The sequence below is a fragment of the Monodelphis domestica genome, chromosome 2, assembly GCF_027887165.1.
Source record: "Monodelphis domestica isolate mMonDom1 chromosome 2, mMonDom1.pri, whole genome shotgun sequence".
In the NCBI taxonomy this organism is placed as follows: domain Eukaryota; kingdom Metazoa; phylum Chordata; class Mammalia; order Didelphimorphia; family Didelphidae; genus Monodelphis; species Monodelphis domestica.
The window spans coordinates 359,864,155-359,891,820 of NC_077228.1; the positions used below are offsets into that span (position 1 = coordinate 359,864,155).

General features: G+C 36.5%; 1 long non-coding RNA gene across 2 annotated transcripts in view; it reads right to left on the minus strand.

Moving 5' to 3' along the window:
* Positions 1–27,666, minus strand: part of LOC103098743 (uncharacterized) — a 50,676-nt gene that overhangs the window by 5,157 nt on the left and 17,853 nt on the right. For both annotated transcript variants that reach the window (XR_462777.2, XR_001628389.2), the window contains exons 2-3: positions 9,670–9,769; positions 440–537 (exon numbers count right to left, since the gene is read on the minus strand). This is a non-coding gene — a long non-coding RNA (uncharacterized LOC103098743). The remainder of the gene's footprint in view (positions 1–439; positions 538–9,669; positions 9,770–27,666) is intronic.

Sequence of the window (27,666 nt, forward strand, 5' to 3'; positions counted from 1 at the left end):
GGGCATTTGCCTTTAGCAAAGAGCTTGAAGATAGAGTCCAATTAAAAATCATTTTTGCTAAACATTTTTCTTCCAGGCATTTTTAGGTTTTCTGTTCTCTAGCACTTTAAAAGACATACTAATTCATTCTTTACTTCTATTACAACATGCATAAAACTCCTCTGAATTCTAGAATCATTTTACAAATGATTCTGTTGATCCTCTTCTAAATAGTAACTAATAAAGTATAGAAATGAAAAGCACTATGGCCTTGGAGCCTGAAGACCTGGGTTTCAGTCTGGGTTTAAATTAAACCATATTAGTTAACTATGTGACTTTGGACAAGTCACTTGATTGTGTGTGTGTGTGTGTGTTTTTTCAAACAACCAGATTTTTTTCCCACTTTCCCTTTTGCTCCACCTCTCCCATTGAGTATTTTTTTAATTCCCATAATACATACTTGCATAGTCTGGCAGAATAAATCCCCACATTAGCCATGTCCAAAATGTATTCCCAACAGGTCACTTTGCTTTCTTTTTAGAGGTTCAGTTTCTTCATCTTTAAAAAAAGGAGAGAGGCACTAGATTCAAATAACAAATATTTATTAAGTAATTATTATGCTCAGGGCTTTTTCTGAGCACTGGGTACATAGAGAAAAATAAAACAGTCCCTGCCATAAGGAGATTATGTTCTATTTCTGGGGATACAAAAGGTAAACAAATTTAAGTTATATAAATGTAGAAATATAAGTTGTGCTAAGGAGAGAGCCCCAAGACCCAAGCAAATCAGGGAAGGCTCCATAAAGATACCATACTGAACTGAGCCTTGAAGGAAGTAAAAGAATCCAAATACCATAGGAAAGAGTTAGTGCAAATGTTAGTGCAAGAAATTGAATGAACTCTATAATTTCTGAATCCCCATCCAGTTCTACCATTCTATAAAGTCACACCTATTTCTACTGTACATTATATTCCTGTGCATTTTAAAAGTACTGGAAGAAGGTGATCAAACTATCTTCCAATATCATTTAATAAGTAAGTTCCTTTGTTAATAGGACAGAAAAGAGTCCATATATAAAATTCCCTGGAAATAATTTTCTATGTGTACAAATTCTCCCTATAATATATTAGCACATGAAACAGTAGGTGAGCTAATGGTAGCCATAACTTTATTTTTATAGCCTTACCTTCTGGCTTAGAATCAGTATTAAGAACTTATTCCAAGGCAGAAGAGAAGCAAAGACTAGGCAATTGGCATTAAGTGACTTGCCCAGATTCACACAAGGAGGAAATGCCTGAGGCCACATTTGAACCCAGCTCGTCCCATCCTCCATCTCCAGACCTGGATCTCTATTCACTGAGCCCTGTAGCTATCCTGACCATAATTAAAGGGTACTATTTGTTTTCCCTTTCCTAATCTTCCTGCTGTGACCACAGAAGTTAGACTACTAAAATTGCAAGTACAGAGGTACTACATCCACTCCCTTTTCTTCTTGGGCTAAATTGTCCCTACATACAAATAAAACATTAAACAGAAAAGACTTACAGTGAACAACAAAATGGCTTTAACCAGAATTTAATAACAATTTATAACCACTGTGACAATATGCTGGGAGACTGATACTCAAATCACTTTAGGATAGAAAGAACTTTGCAGTATTTCTAATTGGACGCTGCATTTTCACCTTGGCTCTGTATTGTCCAAACAACTCCAGGTAACCTCCATGCTGGTAAAATAACGGGGCTTCAGTCAATCCTCCTGCCAGTTGCCATTCTTTCCAAGAACACTAAAATAGGTGCCACAGACACCTTCTACACTACCATTTAAATCCCACCTTATGGAACTCAAGACTTCCAGATCTCTCAAATTCAGAAGTCAGCCTCAAAGATAAAACGCATATACCTGAGGATAGATATTTGTTTATCTAATGGGGGGGGGGGGGGGGACAGACAAAAGCAAATGCAGAAAAAATATTTCTGGGTTATACTCTAACAAGATAGATGACGAGATGCTTTTTCCAATCCACATTACCTCTTAAACTTCCCCAAAACTGGATGTTTTGTTCTGAGGATAAAACAATTTCTACCATCCATGGTCTAAGGTACCAAGAACCCTAAAAAGGTAAAAATTTCATCAATTACAAGTAGAAAAAGCTAATCCCTAAGTCCTACCACACTGTAGCAACCTCATAGCAGAGCAGTCTGTGAAGCACTCCAGAGGTATATGGATCCACTTGCATAAAGCAAAAAAAAAAAAAAAAATCCATGTGAGGCCATTTCTATACCCACAGAAATAACCTAGAGTCATTTTTATACCCTCAAAATCACTTAGGGCAGAAACTAAGACCAGCAATATATATGAACTACCCAGCCTAGAAGGAAGCTGAGATAACTATCCCCTAGAGAAATAGATCAAAAGAGGAGACAGAAAGTATGCAAGAGGGGAAGAAATAAAAAATACTGGAATTACCAAAAGATCTCAGGAAGAAAAAAATTACTAAAGATATCAAGCATCAAGACATAAATCAGTGGGGAAGATATTGACAAGAGAAGCAAAGATCAGCTCCAAATCATCTTAATTAGCCTAGAGATCTTTGGATAAATATTGCAAGGCAGAGAAACCTGTGGATTCCAAAGAGAGCACAAAACAACAAGATGTTCCCAAATGGTTTTACAAGAGAATTAGAATTTTGAAAATAGAATTTATGGTCTAAACAGTACAACTATTTGGCAGAATAGAAAAACTTGATACATAGTAGCAAGACCCAACAAAGGAATAAAAGTGAGAATAGTCAATAAACATTTATTAAGTACCTATTATTTTCTCAACACTGTACTAAGTGTTAAGGATAATTTTAAAAGGATATTTTTCAAAATAGTTTTTGCCCTCAAGGAGCAATACACAAAAAAGGCTGAAAGGTATGTGAGGTAATGGTAGTCAAAGAAATCCAAAATAAATATAACTACAGAAGTCAATGACATCCAAAATGAATGCAGCCAGAAAAGTCAAAGAAGTCCAAAATGAGTGCAGCCAGACAGGAAATGAGGAGATATCTGGGGGATTGTCTTTCCTATCTATTCTCTCAAATGGAAGTTCGAGAGTTTATGACTCTATCTTCTAATTAGAGAGGCACAGGAACCTGTGAGAACCAAGGCTCATTTTGTCTTGCAAGATGATGAGATTTTCCAATGATGAGTTTAATGGAGGCATGGTAAAAAAATTTAAAAAATAATAATAACAAAAGAAATCCAAAATGAGTGTAACTGGAGATGCCAAGGAAATCTGAGTAGAAAACAAGATGTCAGAGGAGAATACCTTGTGATGACAAACACATAAAAGTGAAGAGTACAATGGAAGAAGATAATGTAAAAGTAATAATCTTAAAAAGAAATTATTCCATGGGATAGTCCTTGTTATACCTAGAAAACAATTTTTCATCTTCTATATGACATCTCAGTGATCTAGTCAGCTCATTAAGATGATAATTTCCAGATAAGTTGCTAACTTGCATTGGTAGATGGAGATTCTTCATCCAGTTCCCTATACAGGATGCTCCTATCACTACTGCCTGAGTGTTGTTATGGGAGTTGCAGAAGAAAGAAGATGCTGGCAGTTGGGGAAGGAGGGGAAGGAGTTAAAAAGACCTGGAAGATGGTTTCTTTCCCTTAAATGAAAAGTTATAGCACAATTAATTCATTTTGTGAAGCATTGTTTAAGTGAAGAATAAACTCAGCACTTCTCCAGGGAAAAGAAAGTGTTCAGAAGGGAAGGCAGAGATTTTTCCTCCATCCTTTCTGCTGTGGAATAGAACAAAGGGTTTCGTGTTTCATCCTAACTGTGATGGCTCCTTCACACCAAGGGTTCAGTTTACTCAGGGCCATGCACCAAACAGTCAGCATACAATAGACAATTGGACTTGGGCTGAGCTCAAAACAGCAGTGATTAAACAAGTGAGAGAAGATCTTCCTTTTGTCTTTGATTTGAACTTCAGTCTCTTTTAGAAGACCTGGAAGGGTTTCCTAAAGAGGCTGCCCAGCCTCCGAGTTTGAGAACACTAATGTGAGCAAGGTATTATTTACTAGAGGCTTGTTTCTTATACATTATTCTAGAGTGACCAGTAGTCATTTTTCTAATTTCAAAGGAAACTTGCTCTCTAAATTCCCCCTGTAATATTAATTTGATTAAGTTTCTTTCCTTTTGGAGCCTAAACAAGGTGGTAATTCTCTTGAACAGTAGAGAGATTGGTGCCAGACTACGTCAAAGGGAGCCACGTTTTATGAGTGAGATAATTACTATGTTGATTTTACCCTCTGAGAGTCTTCAGGGTATGTGATACACTGAAAAAAAATATATATGTGATCCTACTAAGCATTTTAAAAGCCCAAGGACAGGATCACCAGTGTATCATAAATGGAAAAGTTGGGTCATAGGTTTGGGGACATCAATTCATAGAGTAGAAGGAGGGGTGAAAGGCCAGCCTAAATAAATGATGGCATCAGGTATAACTAGCCAAATAACTGATCTGTTTCATTCACTGAAGAGTCAGAAATCCTGTCTGAAGATTTTAGCTCTACTGTGTGTCACATGTTATGTATTATACATTTGCCACCTATTCTACCACAAGTGCCTAAGTCAGAGACTCCAACTGAGTGATCAGGGACTGGCTTCACTGGTAGTGGGACAGGGTTAAACTCTACTAAGACCTTCTTGTTGATGAATCAATAAGTTTTTATGGAGTGAGTTCTGTATAGCCAGTGCTGAGACAAAAAAAAATGATAATATTTAGAAGATAGGGTAGCAATTCCTGGTTAAGATAGCTGTGTGAATTGTTGAAAAGTGTCCTTTTTTTAACACATGTACTACATCAAAGATCTAAAGACTCCCAGAATGATAAAAAAAAACAGCAAAGAAAATTATAGTAAGTGCCTTCTTTCAGCCAAGGACTACACAAGAAGATAACTAGAAATCCTCACATCCTAGAAAAGGGATCCATCCAGAAAATCTAAAGGAAATGCAGATAAATAAATCAGGAGTCAGGCACTATATAGGAGGGATACTCCCAGAGTATATTAAGATCACAGGGCTCTATACTTGGGAGCACAAAAATCAAAGTACAATGTTCTGTAGAGGAAGCTCCAGAGTCACTGGGAACCCACAACTAAAAATTAGAATGGACCAAACAGAAATCAGTGACTCTATGAAACAAGAATTATTAGAAAGGAAGTTAAAGATTTAAAAAGAGAAGAAAATATGGCAGTTACTCTAAAAATAAACAATAAGACAATTTAAGAATCACCAGACTCCTTGAAAATCATAACTTATTTTTTAAAAAACTGGATATCACATTTCAAGGTTTCATAAGTAAAAATAGCCCAAATCTATTAAAACCAAAGGACAAGGTAAAAAATGAAAGTGAAAGTCATGGCTAAAAAAATCCTCAAAATGAAAGAAAGCTTCCAGGAATATTGTAGACAAAATTCAGGGCTTCCAGGTCAAAGGAAAAAAAATACCATAAGCAAAGAGAAAGAAAGAGTTCATGTAATTGTAAGATTTTGCAATTATAGAGGAGAAGAAATGCAAAAATTCAAAAGGCAAAAGAAAATAAATTTTCTAACCTAGAATAACTTAGCCTACATGACTAAGTCTGAGTTCATCTCCTATTTCTGAGTTGGCTAATAAAATATGAGTCCTTAGGAATACAAACAGTTGGTTCTGTCTGGTGCAATCATCCATGAGGATTTTGAAGTATACATGAGCATTTGATAATTATTTGAATCCTGCTAACCCTGTTGGAGCAATGAAATTTTGATTGGCTGCTGAATCAGAATTGAGTATGAAAACAAGACACTTACTGTGGCAACTTTTTTTCTGTTTCCTTGGTATCTCTGAAGAGAATAGGTTGTGGTGGGCTTCCAAGTTGGGGGCAGCTGTAAGTCCAAAGCTCACCCAGAGCTGGAAAGGAAGCTGACTACACTTGACTTGACTAAGAGAGGTAATACCAATGCCAGTAGCTTATTCTCCCTTCACCTGGGCTGATGTGAAGTCCATTGATATATGGTTCCTCTGAGCTTTTCCTCTATGCATTTCTCATTTCCTTTCTTCCTTTGGGGATCCACTTAACCCACATTTACCACCCAATCAAAATCGTGTTAACTGTTGTCTACTGACTTTTGGTACATTCCACTTTGTTCTACAATAACTTTAGTGGCTGGCTCATAGTCTTTTTCTTCTCCCCATCTCCTCCTCTCATACTAGAAGTCTTCAATATACCTTTCATTTATCTCCCAGTTCTTCAACCTACTAATTTCTCATTCCACCTCTATCCCATCCCTCCAGAGATTATTGGTCCCTTGATTGTGCCATCCTCCACCAATGTAACAGTTACATTATCATGAATTCTGAATTTCAATTATCATCACATTATCATCATTCCACCTCTTTCTCATGCTTGAAAAGCCAAATTCTGTTTTTTGTCTTCTCCTTGACTTTCAGACCCTTTGCCCCTTAGTTCTTTCCCAATACATTACCTCTTCTCTTACTATACTCTTGGTGAACAAGTCAACTCTATACTATTATCTTCTATTGAATCCTTTGTCATCTTAGAAAAAAGCCTCAGTCTTGGATTATTCCTACCATTCAAGGAGCCTTTGCTTCTCTTCATGTAGTACTAAATGAAATTTGGGGGGAAATCATGAAAGTGTACTGATTGGATCCACTACAAATTTGTTACATAACATCAAATGGGCTCTCATCAAAGGAAAGAAGGTAATCCTTTTACATGTCCTTAATTGACTTATTACCTCACTAAATCACAGCAGCTTTTCCAAATCTTTTCATCTCTCCTCCAACTTCTGTAAGTTCCCCTCTTCTATCCTCTCTGCCAAGAATATTGCTTCATTCATTTCACTGAAAAAAAAAAGCTGAGACCATTTACTGTGTTCTCTTTTCTCCCCCTCCTCACCTCGTATCTTCCAGATGTGTTTTTAATTATCTCTACCTTCATCCCATGTCACATGAAGAGGTGGTCCTTGCCAAGGTAAATTCTTCTATATGCACAAATGATCCCATTTTATCTTATCTTCTCCAGCAGATTGCCTTTCTCTACCATTCTCCCTCTCACTTATCTTCAGTGTCTCTATCTCTATTGGTTGCTTCCCTATTACTTTCTTACATACCCATGACTCCCCTCTCCTAAAAACAAAACAAAACAAAACTCTGACTTGATCTGTTCATCACCACTACCTATCATTGTGTATCTCATTTTTTTTGTGGTGAAACTTTCTGATAAGGCCATCTATAGCAAGTTGTCTATGTTATTTCCTCTTGCTTTTAATTTTCTGAATTCTAGTTTTCAACCTCAACATTTAACCAAGACTGCTCTCTTCCAAGTTATCATTGCTTTCTTAATTTCCAAATCTACTGGTCTTTTCTCAATCCTCATCCATCTTTACCTCTGTGCAGTCTTTGACACTATAGATTTCCCTCTTCTTTTTCATAAATTTTTTCTCTCTGTTTTCATGACACTTCCCTCTCCTGGTTCTCCCCCTACTTGTCAGATCACTTCTAATTCTGCTTAGCTGGACCTTTGTCCAAGTCATACATACTAATCATAATGCTCTCTTCCCCTCACCCAAACTCCCCCATCAGCCATCTAAGCAGTTCCCCCTTAAAGACAAGTCTCATCTTGTTCAAATCACTCTCTTGGCTTCCAAACTAGTTCTCATTACCTTGATGGCTTTATTGCAGACCCTACAAAAAATTACCAAGTTTTCATAGCCAGTCAGAACAGTGTTCTCGCACAAAGTCACTCCTATTGATAAAGTAATTTTCTCATATTGATAAATATGCTCATCTGCTTATGGTACCAGAGTTTAGCATTTCATCAATTACATTGGGAGAAGTTGGATAACTTGATTGATTTGTCCTAAGTATGTTTTGCAAAGTTCATAGTTTCAACTACTGGATGGATCTTTGGTGATCTGAGCTTCTACATTTTCCTTTCTAAATGTCTTCTCCAGTACCTTATACTAAAGAGTACCAAGAAGAATCAAGGTAGCACAGTACATAATCAAATCTGATCATTAACATTCCTCCATACTTTCAAATACATAGTAATATAATTCAGCAAAAAATATTATTTTACAAACTTGTCTTTGTTGTTGCTTTAAATTGTTTGCTCCTCAGTTTATGAAAAAAGAACATTAAGAAAAAGAAACTGGTAAAAAAAAACCCAAATATCTCTTCTTGGAAAGTCTTATTCTTTAGAGATTTCCCTGAGCACATAGGGATGGAGGACATGGGGTTGGATGGAAGTCACTTCATCATTTTTGAGATAAGAGAACAAACTAATTTGATCTGGTCCTTATGTGGTCCACTGGCTCAAAGGGGACCTTAAATCTTGTCCTCTTTTTTCTCCCTTGGAGTGGTCTCTTTATTCTGGATTCAGTCAAGAATCAAATTCTACAACTAAACCAACACTGGATCCATAGAAAAATGAGGCATTTAACCCACTCTTCTACTCTAGTCCCACACCCAGTCATTATTGACTAATGTAAAAGGAGGAAAGGAAAGCAAGCTTCCTTTTAGAAGGAAAACTTAGTTCTTATAAAGATTCTAGAATACATGGAAATCTCCCCATGTAGATTTTGGCCCTGGAGGGTGGATGGAAAGCAACCCTCATCCTTTGCAATACATTTTAAAGACAAACAACTTTGAAAGACTTAAGAACACTGATCAATGCAATTAACAATCATGATTCCAAAAGATCAATAATGATCCATACTAGCCGCTTTCTGACAGAGAAGTGAGAGAATCAAGATGCAGAATGAGACATATAGTTTCAGATGGGGCCAATGTAGGATTTTGTTTTGCTTGGCTACACATATTTTACCAGTTTTGGTTTTCTTTCTTTTCTTTGGGGAGAACAGAGTGGGAGAGGAAAAAGTAAATTATTTTTATTTGGGAAAAGTAAAAGGAAATAAAAGTTACCATTAAAAAAGAATCTATTCAAAACAATTCCTCATAGAAAGAACTGTGGAAGTAGAAACACAGAAGAAAGACAATTGCTTGATCACATGGGTCGATGGAGAAGTGATTGGGGATAGAGACTCTAAGCAATCATCCTACTGCAAATATCAACAGTATGGAAATAGGTCTTGATTAATGCCACATGTACAACCAAGTTGAATTGTTTGTTGGCTATGGGAGAGGGAGGAGATGGAAAGAACATGAATCCTGTAACCAAGGAAAAATATTCTAAATTAACTAATTAAAAAATTTCTTTTCAAATTAAAAAAATAAAAAACGCTGATTGATACACACACGCAAAAAAAGCAATCCCTCATAGAAGTATGAGGCTCTCAACATGGGATTAAAAATTTAGGAATGATTACTCGGAATTTCTAGATCAGCAACATAATCTTTTTCCTATGAAACTGCAGCCCTTATAGATTTCTTACGCACTGTCTGGATGCATGTCATAAGTGAGTCAAATGTTCTAGATCTGCTTAAAGGAAAAAGGGGGGAAATGATTTTATGAGCTATCTTTGTGTGCTTTATATGAAATGCCAGCACCATACTTTAGGAAAGCAATATACATACCAGGAACAATAATGTAAAAAAAAAATTTGTACATACACATTCAAACAATCAAAGATGGTCTCAAAGGAGCTGGTTTGACTTGAAACATACCAGAATATGCACTGTTCAATTACCAATTTTTCTCTGGTGCATCCCCAAACTAGGGAATTCAATTACAAAAGTCCTGGGTAGAAAATCTCTCCAGGGATTCCTGCAAATGAAAAGAGTTCAATTTTTATTTCAGACAGGGGACAACAAGTAATTCTGTTACAATAATTAGCTTGTTTTAAGCCTGGGGCCAGTATAATGGCCCCTTAAGTACACATAGTTCCCTTTTCTACTACTTTATGAATTTTATATTAAATGAAAAGTTCATACAGTTACAATCACTCTGAATCTCCAGCTATGAAAATTCCTGACATTTAGGCAGATTTGGCCCTCTGACTTATTTTACATTTATACTTATCTCTAACTTCTGGCCTCACTGTGATTGAGGTAAAATCCAGGTTACTGAAAACATTTGGGTAAAGAAGTAGCAGAGCATATTACAGTGTTTGTTAATATACTAGGACTAGGAGAGAAGACAAGAAAGAATAAACTTTTTCTTAGAACTTCCCTCAGACTGTGAGGAGGTGAGTATAATGCTATGAGATGGATCTTTTGGATCAATGACCCTCCTCATTCCTTCCATTCTCAGCCACAGATTAATCCAACTTTTTCTTTCTCCATTTTTCTGGTTGCCCCACATTGGCAATTCCTTCCATCTCAGACCTTGATGTCCCCACTTATTCCTCTATGCTGCCAGACCCTCAAAATATCTCCAGTTCTAAGATAGCTATTACTTTTACATAAGTTCCTAAGGAGGAGGTGGAGCCAAGATGCAGAGAAGACACCCATCTGATTTCTACCAAATTACTCTCCAGAAAGTAATGATAAAACATTTTGAGCAGCACAACCCACAAGAGGAAAAGGTTGAAGTAATTTTTCAGCCTAAGACAACTTGGAAGGCTAGCCTGAGGGTATCTAGTGGTGGTGTGGAGCCAGGTCAGACCCCACCAAAGCAACAGGCTTTGGGCCAAAGCTGAAGCAGCAGCCAAGGCTTCCAAGGCTCTCAGCCACTGATAGTAAGGGAGGTCAGGCAGCTGCTTACGGGGAGACTACAAGAATCTCTTTGCTAGCTCTGGGTGCAGGACTCATTGCATTGCCCATATGCAGAATTAGGTCCCAATCCAGGGGCACCATCTCAAGATGAGGAGAAACACCAGCATATACCAGTATTTGCTACTACAGGGCATCAGAGAACTCTGGTCACAGTTCCAAGGGGTAAAAGAGTGGTTGGGGTTACTCACAGACCAGAGCACAGGTTGGGAGAGTTTTATGCCTCTCCTTACATCATACCACATTGGAAGAATTGAAAGCAGATAGATCCCCAGATAGATCTCTGAAGGCAACTGCACTAAGATCCTAAATCTTGGAACAGTGCTCCCTTCACCACAGTTACAGAGCCCAACAAGGCAGAAAAGTGAGTAAACAACAACAAAAAAAGAAACTCAACATAGAATTATTTTGGTGACAGGATAGACCCAGACTCAGAGGAGGACAGAAAGGTCAGTGTTGCTGTATCCAATACCTATAAGAAAAATATTAATTGCTCTCAAGCCCAAAAAGAACTAATGGAGAAATGTAGTCAACATTTTGGTAGTCAAATAAGAGAAGTGGAGGAAGAATTGTGAGGAAAAAAAGAGAGTGATGCAGGAAGGTCATGAGAAAGGAGTCAACAGCATGATAGGATAGACAGAAAAATATTGAAGAAATTAAAACCCTAGAAAATAGAATGAGTCAGTTGGTAAAAGAGACACAAAAGTCCCAATAAGAAAAAAAAACTTTTTGAAGAGCAGAATTGGCCAAATGGAAAAGGATTTATGAAAATGCACTGAAGAGAAAAACTTCTCAAAGGACAGAATTGGTCCTTTGGAGAAAGAGGTTCAGAAATTCACTGACAAAAGAAACTATTTGCAAAGTGGAGTTGGCCAAATGGAAAAGGACATATATAGAGGCCCTCTTAAGAAAACCATGACTTGAGAATTGGAATTAGGAAGGTGGAGGCTGATGACTCCATGGGACATAAAAAAACAATCAAGGCAGGTCAAAAGAATTAAAAAGTGTGAAGGGCTGGGAAGTGTCTCATTATGGAAAACAACTAATCTGGAAAATAAATCCAGGATAGATAATTTAAGAGTTATTGGACTATTAATTGGTATAATTAATTGGCCATGGCAAAAGGAAAACCTTAGATATCATCTGTCAAGAGGTCATCAGGTGTAAGATTTAAAGTTAGGTTTTGACTCAATATGAAAGTTATAATAGTTGTCACCATTTTTAAAATATTAGTCCCTAAGTCAAAATGACTGTTAGCAACTTTTATTTACAACAAGGTAGAGACAGTGAAAGTGGGAAGGAGACAAATCTTGGTCTAGCATATTAGTCCTAAGTGCTGCTCCAGTGAAGTCCAGCTCAGCCCTGGCAGGACTTCCCCAAGTCCCAATCTCCACGTGGATTTCCCAGTAGTCCTCAGTCAGAAGTCCCCATGGTGTCTTCAGCAAGGGTTTCACCAATGCAGGCCTCTTCCTTCAGCTCCAGTCACTCACCCAGCCAGCCTCTCCAGCAAAGAATGTTCCAGCCAAGGATAAGTCTAGGACAATGTGAGTGCTTCCAAGAGTCTTCCTCCAGCCTAGCTCACCAATACAGAATGAATAAATCCTTGGCATTTTATTCCCCTTTTTTCCACATAACTTCCTGTCTTCCCCTCTTCATAGGAACCAATTGCAGTCTCCCAATTTGCCTACTGCCCAAGGGGGAATAGTGCTTATGACCTTTGTGGGTATGAATTAGTTAGTAAGTGACTTGTGAGCTCTTACTTAATGGTTGATTAGGTGCTAAAGAGGGGTACTTTAAGTTCTTGATTTGATTAACTAAAAATAGACAAAGGGAGAGTTAATTCTATCTTCACACAAGGCAGACAGCCCTGATGTTCAAGAGGACAAAAAGGAAATTGATCCAATCACCTCCTGAAGCAGATCTCAAAAAGATAACATCCAGAAATATTATGGTGAAATTCCAAAACTCCTGGGTTAAAGAGAATATAATGCAGGCAGCCAAAGGGAAAACAGTTAAAGTATCAGAGGCATGTTTGGGATGATGTAGGATTTAGCAACTTCTACATATGAAGATTGGAGGGCCTTGAATATGATACTGCAGAGAACAAAGAAGCTAGGATTTCAACCAAGAATCACTTGCACAGCAGGACTGAGCATTATCCATCAGAGGGGGGAAAATGACTATTTGGTGATAGAGGACTTCCAAGCATTCCTAATAGGGGTACTAGAGCCAAGTGGAGAATATGACTCTAAAATGAAAGACTAGAGAATCATGGAAGGATGAACAGGAAAGGAAAATTAAAAAAAAAAACCTTCAATGGGGTTAAACTGTATATAACCCTATACAGGGAGAAGATTTTTGTAACACTAAAGAACTTTGTCATTATTAGGGAAGGTAGAAGAATGCATAGACAAAATAGACTAAGGACGAGTATATGAGTTGAATATGATGGTATAATATAAAAATTAATTAAGGCATGAGAAAAGAGGAATGCACAGGGAGGAAGAAAGGAAAAACAGAATGAAGTAAATTATTGCACATAAAAGAGGCATGAAAGAGGGTTTACAGTGGAAAGAAAGATGGAAGAGGTGAGGAGAAGAACAAATGAACCTTACTCCCATCAGAATTGGCACAGTGAGGTAAGAACATGCACAATAAAATGGGTATAGAGAGCTATCTTACCCTTTAGTAAAACAGAAAGGAAAGGAAATAAGAGAAGTGTAGGGACTGATAGAAAAGAGGACAAATTGAAGGAGGTCAGAAACTAAACTGGGATAAATAGGATGGAAAGTGATATACCGTAATCATAATCAAATATTTTTACAACACTATAATAAAGTCTCATTTCTCAAATACATAGAGAAATAAATTAAATATAAAAGAATACAAATCATTCCCCACTTGATAAATGGTCAAAGGATGTGAACATGCAATTCTCAGACAAAGTAATTAAAGCTCTCTCGAGTAATGCAAAAAATGCTCTAAATTATTATTACTTAAAGAAATGCAAATTGAAACAAGTCTGAGATACTACTGCACACTTGGATTTGCTATTTTGCTGGAAAAGGAAAATGACAAAATTTGGTGGATATATGGATAATGTGGAGCAGGAATGCATTGTTAGGGAACTTGGAAAGTGATTCAATCATTCAGGAAAGAAATTTGGAACTATGACCAAATAGCTATATAAAACAATACAGAGGGGTAGAGTCAAGATGGTGGCACAGAGGCAGTGAAAGTTCAGACCTCTGAAAACCCTTCCTTACTAATTAAAAACTAAATGCTCCTAGTGGACTGAAAATCAAACCTAACAACAAGACAGAGCCAAGGAACCCTCCTGATGGATACAACTTAAAAAGTATTCCCCCAAAAGCCAGAATTTGAGAAAACTCAGATTTAAAGGGAAGGAAGAAGGAAGGTCTCAGGACTCCACCCCCACCTAAAGCTCTAAGCCTCCAGCAGCAGCTAGAACCTCTGGATGGGTAAGGGTGCTGGTCTGGAGGGAGTACCTTGTGGACAAAGCTGTGTGAGGCTCAGAGTATCAAACACAGGTGGTGGGAAAGCAGTTAGAGAAGAAGAGCAGAGTGGGCAGCCTAGTTGCAGCAACAGAGACACTCCATATTGCTCCCCCCTTCCTGAGGTTTTGGCCTCAGGGCACATCCAGATCAACCCACCTTGACTTAATCCCATCAAAACTTTCAGAGGGCAGGGAAGCTAAAGCTCCAACACCCCTCCCCCACAGGCTGTACTGCAAGATTTGCTGACAAAGCACCAAGGGTGAAGGCTGACAGAACAGCCCAAAACCTCAAAAAAAAATGAGAGAAGCAAAAGCACAGGCAACTACAGGGAGTGAAGAAGGGGTAAATAGGAGCAAACAACAGTAAAAGAAAAAAATGACAATCGACAGCTTCTATACAGGCAATGAACAAAGAGCAAACAAAAAAGAGAAGGATGAGGGAACACCAAGCAAAACAAAAAAACAAAAACCAGTGAACTGGATACAGGCTTTGGAAGAACTCAAAATACAATTCAAAACACAATTAAGAGAGGATGAACAAAACTGGGAAAAGAACTTAAAAAACAAGATCAGTTATTTGGAAATATAAAACAAAGCAAAAATTAATCAGCTTGAAAATGAGGCAAAGAAAACGAAAGATGAGGCAAAGAAAATGGAAGATGAGGCAAAGAAGATGAAGGAGGACCTCCAAAGAAAGCCAGACCAGAAGGAGAAGGATGACCAAAAAGTCAGGGAAAAAATCCAGTCTTTAAAATCCAGAATACAACTATAAGTAAGCAACTTCACAAGGCCTCAGGACACTATAAAACAAAATCAAAAGAACAAAAAAAATTGAGGAAAATATGAAACATCTCATTCACAAAACAGAAGATTTAGAAAATCTTTCCAGGAGAGACAGTTTAAGAATCATTGGTCTACCAGAAGACCATGACAAAAGAAAAAGCCTGGACATCATAGTACAGGAAATTATCCAAGAAAACTGCCCTGACATTCTAGAACAAGAGGGAAAAGTGGAGATTAGAAAAATCCACAGATCACCTCCTGTACTTAATCTCCAACTGACAACACCCAGGAATGATATAGCCAAATTCAAGAACTATCAGACCAAGGAAAAAATATTACAAGCTGCTAAGAAGAAGTTGTTCAGATACTATGGAACCACAGTGAGGATAACACAGTATCTGGCTGCATCTACACTGAAGGACTGAAAAGCATGGAACATGATATTCTGGAAAGCAAGTGAACTGGGTCTACAACCAAGAATCAATTAGCCAGCAAAACTGACAATATTCTTACAAGGGAAAGTATGGACATTTAACAAAATAGAAAAGTTCCAAGCATTTGTAAAGAAAAAACCAGAGATGAACAGAAAATTTGATGAACAAGCACAGAACTCAAGAGAATCATCAAAAAGTAAATAAGAAGGAGGGAAAAAGAAAAACAAAACAAACAAAAAAACAACTTTTTTTAAGAGACCCAATAAGTTAAAATGATATGTATCCCTATAAGAAAAGAGGTCATTGGTAACTCTTAAAAAATGTTATTATCACCTGGAATAGAGGGAATAGTGACAAACTGTAAAAGATGAAATGCTAAGATATAAATATGTATAGATATATGTATGCATAAACATATATATATATATATATACATATGTATCTATACAACTAGAGCTAAAAAAGAGGTTAATACTAAAAGAAATGGGAAAAGAAATAAAAAGGAGTAAGTCTATATATCACAAAGAAGCTCATGGCAGAAGGGGGGAGAACATTAATACACTGGAAGGGTAAAGAGGTTGGAGATAGGAAATACTCAACTCTTACTTGGATTGAAATTGATTCAAAGAGGAAAGAACAATCAAATACATTGGAGCAAAGAATTGATTTGCACTCTATAGGGAAGTAGAAGGGTAACAAATGGATTGGTGGGAAGGGAAGCAGTACAAGGAAGGAAGAGGGTGGGGGTAGTATAAAAAGACTGTAAAGAAAATGAGGGAAATAAGAAGGGGTGATACAAAGGGAAGTAAAATAAGGGTGAGAATTAGGGGGACTAATTAAAAACAAAACATTGGTGTAGAAGGAAATAGTGAAAGAAGAAAAGGCAGGACTAGGAGTGGAAATCAAAATGCTGGGAAATACACAGCTAGTAATCATAACTCTGAATGGGAATGGAATGAACTCATTCATAAAACACAAGCAAATACCAAAGTGGATTAGAATACAAATCCCTACCATATGCTGTCTACAAAAAATACACATAAGGAAGATAGACATGCATAGTGTAAAAGTAAGAGGATGGAGCCAAATCTATTGGGCATCAACTGATAAAAAGAAGGCAGGAGTCTCAATCATGATATCTGATAAAGCCAAAGTAAAAATAGATGTAGTTAAAAGATATAGGGGACGTAATTACATCCTAATAAAAGACAGTATAGACAGTGAGGAAATATAAGTACTCAATATGTATGCACCAAATGGCATACCATCCAAATTTCTAAAGGAGAAACTAGTGGAGCTCAAGGATGTAATAGATAGAAAAACTATACTAGTGGGGGACCTGAACCTTCCTCTATCAGAACTAGATAAATCAAACCAAAAAAGCAATAAGAAAGATATAAGAGAAGTGAATGAAATCTTAGAAAAAAAATAGAGTTAGTAGATATGTGGAGAAAAATAAATAGGAACAAAAAGAAATACACTTTCTTTTCAACCACACATCATAAATTCCCAAAGATTGACCATGTACTAGGGCATAAAAATATTGCAAACAAGTACAAAAGAGCAGAAAAAATAAACGCAACCATCTCAGATCACAAGGCAATGAAAATAATAATTAATAATGGTACATGGAGAGGTAAATAAAAAATTAATTGGAAATTAAACAATACATTTCTTCAGAATCAGTTAAAGAACAAATCATACAAACAATTGAAAATTACATTGAAGAAAATGACAATGATGATACATCCTTTCAAAAGCTATGGGATGCAGCCAAAGCAGTACTTAGGGGGAAATTTATATCCTTGCATTCACATATTAACAAATTAGGGCAAAGGTCAATGAATTGGACACGCAAATTAAAAAACTAGAAAGTGAACAAATTAAAAATCCTCAGATGAAGACTAAATTAGAGATCCTAAAAATCAAAAGAGGCATTAATAAAATTGAAATCAAAGAACTATTGATTTAATAAATAAAACTAGGAAGTCGGTACTTTGAAAAAAACAAATAAAATAGACAACTTACTGGTCAATCTAATTTAAAAAAAAAAAGGAAAAAAGAAAACCAAATTGACAGTGTCCAAGATGAAAATGGAGGCCTTACCTCTAATGAAGAGGAAAGTGAGGCAATCATTTAAAATTATCATGCCCAACTATATGGCAATAAATATGGCAATCTAGGTAATATGGATGCATATTTACAAAAATATAAATTGCCTAGACTAACAGAGGAAGAAATAGAATACCTAAATAATCCCATATCAGAAAAAGAAATTGAACAAGCCATCAAAGAACTCCATAAGAAAAAATGACCAGGTCCAGATGGATTCACAAATGAATTCTATCAAACATTCAAAGAACAACTAATCCCAATATTAGACAAACAATTTGACAGAATAAGCAAAGAAGGACTTCTACCAAATTCCTTTTATGACACAAATATGGTACTGATCCCAAAGCCAGGCAGGTCAAAAACAGAGAAAGAAAACTAAAGACCAATCACTTTAATGAATATAGATGCAAAAATCTTAAATAGGATACTAGCAAAAAGATTCCAGCAAGTGATCATGAGGGTTATTCATTATGACCAGGTAGGATTCATACCAGGAATGCAAGAATGGTTCAATATTAGGAAAACCATCCACATAACTGACTATATTAAGAAGAAAACTGACAAAAATCACTTGATTATCTCAATAGATGAAGAAAAGGCCTTTTACAAAACACAATACCCATTCCTATTGAAAATACTAGAAAGCATAGGAATAGAAGGGCCTTTCCTAAAAATAAAAAACAAACATTATGTATCTAAAACTATCAGCAAACATCATCTGCAATGAGTATAAACTGGAAGCCTTCCCAATAAGATCAGGAGTGAAACAAGGAGGCCCATTATCACCTCTATTATTTAACATTGTACTAGAAACAATATCTGTAGCAATTAGAGAAGAAAAAGAAATTGAAGGTATTAAAATGGGAAATGGGGAGACCAAGATATCACTCCTTGCAGATGATATGATGGTCTACTTAAAGAATCCTAGAGAATCGACTACAATGCTAGTGGAAATAATCAACAATTTTAGCAAAGTTTCAGTATACAAAACAAATCCACATGAGTCATCAGCATTTCTATATATCTCCAACACACCTCAGCAGCAAGAATTAGAAAGAGAAATTTCACTTAATGTCTCCTGAGACAATATAAAATACTTAGGCATCTATCTGTCGAAACAAACACTGTAACTATATGAACACAACTACAAAACACTATCCATACAATTAAAACTAGAATTGGAAAAAACATCAGTTGTTCATGGGTAGGATGAGACAACATAATAAAAATGACAATCCTACCCAAATTAATTTACTTATTTAGTACCTTACCCATTGAACTACCAAAAAACTTTTTTACTGAATTAGAAAAAAAAAACATAACTAAGTTCATTTGGAAAAACAGAAGATCAAGGATATCCAGGGAAATCATGAAAAAAATGCAAAGGAAGGAGGCCTTGTAGTCCCCGATCTCAAACTGTACTATAAAGCAGTAGTCATCAAAACAACTTGGTACTGGCTAAGAGGCAGAAAGGAGGATCAGTGGAATAGACTTGGGATAAGTGACCTCAGCAAGACAGTCTATGATAAGCCCTAAGATCCCAGCTTTTAGGACCAAAATCCACTATTTGATAAAAACTGCTGGGAAAATTGGAAGACAGTATGGGAGAGATTAGGTTTGGATCAACATCTCACACCCTACACCAAGATAAATTCAGAATGGGTGAATGACCTGAATATAAAGAAGGATAGTATAAGCAGATTAGGGGAACACAGAATAGTATACTTGTCACATCTTTGGGAAAGGAAAGACTTTAAAACCAAGCAAGAGCTAGAAAATAATCACAAAATGTCAAATCAATAATTTTGATTACATCAAAGTAAAAAGGTTTTGTACAAACAAAACCAATGCATCCAAAATTAGAAGGGAAGCAACAAATTGGGAAACAATCTTCATTACAAAAACCTCTGACAAAGGTCTAATTACTGAAATTTATAAAGAGCTAAACCAATTGTACAAAAAAAATCAAGCCATTCTCCAATTGATAAATCGACAAGAGACATGAATAAGCAAAAGAAATCAAAACTATTAATAAGCACATGAAAAAATGTTCTAAATCTCTTATAATCAGAGAGATGCAAATCAAAACAATTCTGAAATATCACCTCACACTTAGCAGATTAGCTAACATAGATAGGAAAGGAAAGTAATGAATGCTGGAGGGGATGTGGCAAAGTTGGGACATTAATGCATTGCTGGTGGAGTTGTGAATTGATCCAACCATTCTGGAGGGCAATTTGGAACTATTCCCAAAGGGCGCTAAAAGACTGTCTGCCCTTTGATCCAGCTATAGCACTGCTGGGTATGTACCCCAAAGAGATAATAAAGAAAAAGACTTGTACAAGAATATTCATAGCTGTGCTCTTTGTGGTGGCAAAAAAATTGGAAAATGAGGGGATGTCCTTCAGTTGGGGAATGGCTGAACAAATTGTGATATATGTTGTTGATGGAATACTATTGTGCTCAAAGGAATAATAAACTGGAGGAATTCCATGGGGACTGGAACAACCTCCAGGAATTGATGCAGAGTGAGAGGAGCAGAACCAGGAGAACATTGTACACAGAGACTGATACACTGTGGTACAATCAAATGTAATGGACTTCTCCATTAGTGGCAATGCATCGATCCTGAACAACTTGGAGGGATCTATGAGAAAAAACACTATCCACATTCAGAGGGAAAACTTTGGGAGTAGAAACATAGAAGAAAAACAACTGCTTGATTACATGGGTTGAGGGGATATGGTTAGGGATGTAGACTCTAAATGAACATCCTAATGCAAATACCAACAACATGGAAATAGTTTTTGATCAAGCACATGTGTAATACCCAGTGAAATTGCGTGTCAGCTACAGCAAGGGTGGGGGTAAAGGAGCGAGGGAAATAATATGATTCTTGTAACCAAGAAATAATGTTCTAAATTGACTAAATAAATTAATTTAAAATTTTAAAAAATGAATGAATAAATGAGAAAATAAATAGCTGTTTTAAAAAAAATACATACCCTTTAACCCAGCAACACCATTACTAGGTTTGTATTCCAAAGAGATAAAAAGAGAGAGGGGGAATGATCTATATGTATGAAAATAATTAAGTAGAATAGGGTGGGGAGCAAAAATTTGGGAAATGAGGGCATACTCCAATTGGGGAATGGCTAAATAAGTCATAGTATATGATTTTAATGGAATAGTATTGTGCTGTAAGAAATGACAAGCAAAAGGAACTCAGACAAACTGGAAAGATAACAAACTAAAGCACCATGCAATAAGCAGAATTGGTTGAACATTATACAGTGACAGGAGTATTTTACAATGAACAACTGTAAATAACAGCTATTCTCAGCAATACAATGATCCAAGGCTATGCCAAAAGACTAATTTTTAAAAAATCATCTGCTTCCAGAGCAAAAGAACTGAGAAGAGTCTAAATCCAGACCAAAGCAAACTTATTCCCTCTTAATTTTTTTTTTGTATTTGTTTCCTTCCACAAAAGGATTAACTGGGAAAATGTTTCATATGATTACACATGTAAAATCTAAATGCAATTGCTTACCATTTCAACGAAGGAGTAGTTGGGGTGGAGGGAGAAAATTTGAGACTCAATATTCTTTGAAAAATGTTGAAAACCATTTTTACGATATAACTGAGAGAGGAATAAAATTAAATTTTTTAAAAAGCAATAAAAAAGTTCCTCAGGATAGGACCACGTCTTTCAGTCAATCAAAACAGATTTTCTTTGGCACCTAATGGAAAAGTCTGATTAATTTAAGGAGGTATATAGCTATGTTCATGCTGATTCTGATTGATTGATTCAATTAAGAAATGTTCTTCCCTAACAAAGGAAATTACTTTTAAGTTGGGTGGGATAATCAGTGGATACTTTCCCTTATAATGGTATAGTATTTGGGGAGCTCTGAGGCTCCAACAACTGAGATAAATACTCATTTAACAATAAAAACTACTGACTGTGGAATAGATTACCTATACAATATACACAAGCAATGAGTACAGTAGCCAATGCTTTGATAAACCCAAAGATTCCAGCTATTGGGGTCACTTTTTGACAAAAATTGCTAAGAAAACTGGTAAGCAGTCTGGCAGAAATTAGATATAAATCAATGTCTCATAAATATACAAGATAAGCTCCAAATGGCTACCTGGCTTAGACATAAAAGGTGACATTGTAACCAAAGTAAAGGAACAAGAAAGGAATAACTGTCAGTTCTACAGATAAAGGAAGAGTTCATAATTAGAGGAGGGATAGAGATCACAGAAAGTAAAATCCAATTCTGATTTCAAAAAGTTTAGAAGATTTTACACAAAATCAAATATAGCTAAAATTAAGAGAGAATTAGGTAACTGGAAAAATAATTTTACAGAAGATTTCTTCAAAAATAAATCTTATTTCTAAACTACACATGATCCTGACTCAAATTCATAAGAAAAGAGCAATTCAACAATCATCAAATCACATAGTTTTCAGAAGATAAAATACAAACTGTCAATAGACATGTAAAAATATTCCTAATTACTAATAATGGAGGGAAATGTATATTAAAGCAACATGGAGGTTTCATCTTATATCAATCAGATTGACCAATTTGATTCTTCTCCCCCAAAAAATAAAATGCTAAATGATGGAGGGTATTGGGGAAAAAATAGATACATTAATGCACTGGTAGTGAAGCTGTAAACTAGTCCAGTTATTCTGGAAAGCAAGATGGAGTTATGCTCCCCAAACTCATAAAATGTAACTAACTACTCTTTTACCCTTTGAAAGTGATACACTTCCTTTGATCTAAAGAGATCCAATATATAACAAAGGGATGCACATATATAAACATATTCATATTGGGTTTTTTATGGTGGCAAAGAACTGGAAACTATGAATGCACATGATTTGAGGAAGACTTGAACAAATTATGGTGTAGGGATATAATAAAATAGTATGGTATCATAAGAAATGATGAAGAGTATGGCTGGAGAGAATCATGGGAAGACTTGTTTGAACTGATGTATGGTAAAGTGAGCAGAACTAGAATAATTTCTATAATAACAGCAGTACTGTAAAGAAAAACAACTTTGAAAATCTTAAGAACTCTGATCAATGTAATAACCAATTACGATTCCAATACACTCATGAGGAAGTATGCTACTCACCTCCCATCTGAAAGATGAAGAATTCAGAGTGAAAATTTAGAATAATTTATGAAAAGGGAACTTTTTCACTGCAGGTATTTGTTTTGCCTAATCATACACATTTGTTGGGGTTTTTTGTTTGTTTTGGTTTTGGTTTTTTAAAAACCCTTACCTTCTGTCTTGGAATCAATATAAGACAGAAGAGTGGTAAGAGCTAGGCAATAGGAGTTAAGTGACTTGCACTTACACACAGTCACACAGCTGGGAAATGTCTGAGGTCAAATTTGAACCTAGGACCTCCTGTCTCTAGGCCTGGCTCTCAATCCACTGAGCTACCCAGCTGCCCCCTAATCATACACATTTGTTAAAAGAATTTGTTTTTTCTTTCTTTGTCAATGGGTATACAAATATTGAGAAGAAGGATGTATATCTTCATTGAGTGAAAACATAAAATTAAGTTAACAAACAATTTGGAAAACCAGAAAACATCCTGGAAGGAGTTATACTGACTAATATCTCATGTCATAGAGTAAAAAAGCTTATCTAGATGTAATATGTTAGATGATTAACAAATTCAAATGAATGGGGAAAGTGTTCTTGACCAAATGAGGGTTTGAGAGGATTATGGGAGATGAATTAGATGATATAACATCAACATTAAATAACATCAAAAAGCTTCTGTACATTCAAAATCAATGCAACTAAAATTAGTAGGTAAATAGTTAACTATGGGGGGAATTATTGTAGCAAATTTCTCTGATAAAGTACTGATGTCTAGAATACAAAGGGAATTGGTTAAAATATGTAAGAACAAGAACCATTCACCAATAAATTAATGAACAAAAGATACAAACAAGCAATTCTCAAGGGAAGAAAAACTATAAACAAACAGATAAAGTGTTCCAAATCAATAGTAGTAAGACAAATGCTAATCAGCTTTAAGGCTCTACCAACACATTTTTGGTTGAACTGTTAAACTGGTCTGGAAAGCAATTTGCAACTATATCCAAAAGTCACTAAGTTACCCCTAACTTTTAAACCAGTTATTATAAGGAAGAGTAAGAAAGTGAAAGAGGAAAAGAGTGAGGGAAGGAAGGAGGAATGAATGAATGAGCAAAAGAAGGAAAGAAAAGGAGAAGGAGGAGAAGCAGAAGGAGAATGGGGAGAAAGAGGTAAAGGAGGGAAAAAAAGGAGGAGAAGGAGGAGGAGGATAACCAACCTGTAAAATAATTTGGGGAGACACAATTTAAGAATCATTGAATTGCCAAAGGCCATAAAGAAAAAAGGAACTTAAATTTTGTATTTTAAGAAATCACAGAAGAAAACTGTCAGAGGCCAGAACCAGTGGGCAGAGTAGACATTAGAAGAATCCACCAGTTACGACCAGGAAAAAATTCTAAAATGTAAAGTCCCAGTTCAAACCAAGAACACATGTGAAACCCAGTGGAATTGCCGGCTATGGGAGAAGTGGTGGGAGGGGGGCGGCAGGAGGAAAAGATAATGATCATTGTTTCCAATGAATAATGTTTGTAAATAACCAAATAAAATTATGTTTAAAAAGTAAAAAAAAATAAAATGAAATGAAAAGTCCCAGAAATATTATAGCCAAAATCTATAATTCCCAGGTTAAGGGTGGGAAATAATGTAAGGAGTCAGAAGAAAAGAATTCAAATACTGCAGAAATATAGTCAGGATGACACAATATTTAGCAGTCATCACTATAAAGATATAGATGGAGAATATGATATTCTAGAAGGCAAAGGACCTAGGCTTATACCAAGAATAATGTACCCAGTAAAACTCAGTATAACCCTGTAGTGGGGAAAGATGGATCTTTAATGAAATAAAAGTAGACACAGGTCAAGAGAAGCATGAAAAGGAAAACATGAGTGAGAAATCCTAAATAAGGTTAAATTGTTTACATTCTCATATGTAGAGATGAATTTTATAATAACCAGAGGTCTTAGAGGGAGTCTAATTAAATAGCCTAATTTTAATTCTTTTATATTAAGAAAATCTCAAAATAATTCTGAAGGGATAGGAAAAAGGAAGGCACTGAAAGAGGGGGGAAGGAAGAGGAAGAATAGGGAAAATTATCTCATGCAAATAGGTGATACAATGAAAAGTTTATACAACCTAGGGCAGTGATAACAAACCTTTTAGAGATAGATTGCCAGGTCCTGCCTCCACCTACCCCCCCCCAGACTGAGCCCCATGCCACCACCACACCCTCCCCCCAGACTACATGCCATTACCCCACACAGGAGACAGAGAAAGTAGTCCCATTGGGTTGCTAGGCAGATGAGTAGGTCATGTAAGAAATGTCCTCAGTGCAGGTGAAGAAGGGTAGGGCAATGGCTCTAGCTCTCTGTTCTCCTCCAACTCTGTCACCTGTAAGCCACCCACCCTACCCATTATGTGCTCCCATTGGCCTACTGGGCAGAGGGGCGGGGATGTGAAAAATTATATCGAGCACAATGGAGAGGGGGAGGGGAGCAGCTCTGCCTGGGTCCCTCTGCCTTTCTCTTAATGAACTGGGGTTGGGGGTAGCCCAGTGCCCACAGAGAGCTTTCTGTGTGCTATCTTTGGCAACTGTGCCATAGATTCACCATCACTAACCTAGGGACAGAAGGAACAAAGGAAAATCAAACCTACCACTCATCTGACTTGGTTAAAAGAGAAAGAATGTACACACAGATGGGTACAGAAATTAAACTTACCTAACAAGGAAATAAGGGCAGCTAAGTAGTGAAGTAGATGGAACACTGGACCTGCAGTCAGAAAGACCTGTGTTCAAATTTGGCTTCATAAACTTAGTAGCTGTGTCACTTTATTGTGTTTGATTATTTCTTCATCCATAAAATGACTAGAGAAGGAAATGGGAAACCATTATAGTATCTTTATCAAGAAAACCCCAAAGGGATTCATGAAAAGTCAGACACAGCTGAAATGACTGAACAATAATGGCACCCAGGGAAGTAAAAGGAAAAGGAATTGGGGAAAGGCTACAATAAGAAGAGGGGTAGATTGAGGGAAGCAGTGATCAGAAGCAAAACAGTACCTTAACAACAGAACAATGAGGAGCAGCTAGGTTTCTTAGTGGATAGAGAACTGGGCCTGGAGACAGAAGGTCCTGAGTTCAAATCTGATTCCAGACACTTACAAGCTTTGTAATCCTAGGCAAGATTAATCACAATGCCCATTGCCTAGCCCTTACTACTCTTCTTTTTTTTTTCCTTACTACTCTTCTGCCTTGGAACCAATACATAGTATCTATTCTAAGTTAGAAGGCAAGGGTTTTTTAAAGAGATAACTGAAAGAAGAGAAGGATAAGTATAAGGAAATAGGATGGAAGGGAATACACAGTTAGCAATCATAAATGTGAATGAGAATAGGATAAACTCTTCTTTAAAATAGAAGAGCATGTAAGAATGAATTAGAAACCAGCATCCAGTAGTGTTGTTTAGAAGAAACATATCTGAAACAGAAAGATACATGTAGGGTTAAAATAAGGGGCTGAAATCAAATCTGTTATGCTGCAATGGAAGTAAAAAAGATAGTGATATCAATTGTAGTCTCAAAGCAAAAGCAAAATTAAACCTAATCCAATGAAATAAACAGGGAAACTACAGTTAGCTAAAAAGTATGATAGAAGTAAATTAATATTTATACTGAATAAATTATGCACCAAATGGCAAAGCTTCTAAATTCTTAAAGGAAAAGTAATTATAGGAATGAATTATAGAAAGAGATAGACAATAGAACTATTCTAGTGGACCTCAATTTACCCTTCTCAAACAAGAAAAAAAAATAAGATGAATAAAATCTTAGAAAAATTAGATATCAGAGACCTCTAGGGAATACTGAATGGAAATAGAAAGGAATATAGCTATATTTTGGCTTTAAATCGCCATTAACAAAAATTTACCATGTATTAGGGCATAAAAACACACAGACAAATGTAGAAAAGCAAAAAATATTAAATGTATCTTTTGATAATGACAACGCAAAAAAAAATGTATTCAGTAAAGGGCCTTTGAAACAAAAATAGAATAACTAATTGTAAACTAAATAACCTAATCCTAAAGAATAGATGTAGTAGTAGTAGTAGTCTCTCGGTAACCGAGGATGACTATTGTCTTTGTGTGTTTTTGTGCACAAAGACACTTGTGCATGAAGATTTAAGCGGAAAAGTCGATGCACAGAGACAGTCCCACTCTCTCAGCGTTGGAAGCCTGGGTCCAGTGGCACGAAAGGTTGTTACACCTGGAGACTTCCTCAGCTGCATTGGATGGCCATGTTGTCTTTTGTGTTCCAACACGCCCTAAGCACTCCACAGTGCTTTGCTGCATCGCCATCTCAGCCGTTGAACCTTCTTATTGGTTTCTTCCGTCTGTTCAGCCGAAGCAGTCTTCACATGCTGGGTGAGCAAGGCCCTGGTTCACCAGGGGTTGACGACGACCCAATGGCTACCCTCACAAGGTTTAGCCAGCCTGTTGAAGCCGTTGCCCCGGGTGTGGCCGCTGCCACATGCTAACAGCTACTGGGAGCCACAAGTGAGAGCTGGGTGTCAAGTGAGGGTCAGAGGCTGGAGAGCTGCCCTAGAAGGGCATGACAAGCCCTCCATACCAGAGATATTACTCCTCCCTGAGCACCCCATACACCCCAAAGAATAGATGAGTCAAAGAAAAAAAGAGAAACAATCGACAATCTCATAAAAGATAATGACAACAATGAAACTACATACCAGAATTTGTGGAATATAGTCAAAGCGATGCTTAAGGGAAAATGTATATCTCTAAATGCAATTAAAGAGTGGACAATCAAATAAACAAATTGGGCACACAACTGAAAAGAAAATTAGGAGCTGACAACAAGGTGGCACAGTGAATCTAACTTCAAATTAACACTTAATTGTATGACCCTGGACAATTCACATGAACTCTGTCTGCTTCAGTTTCC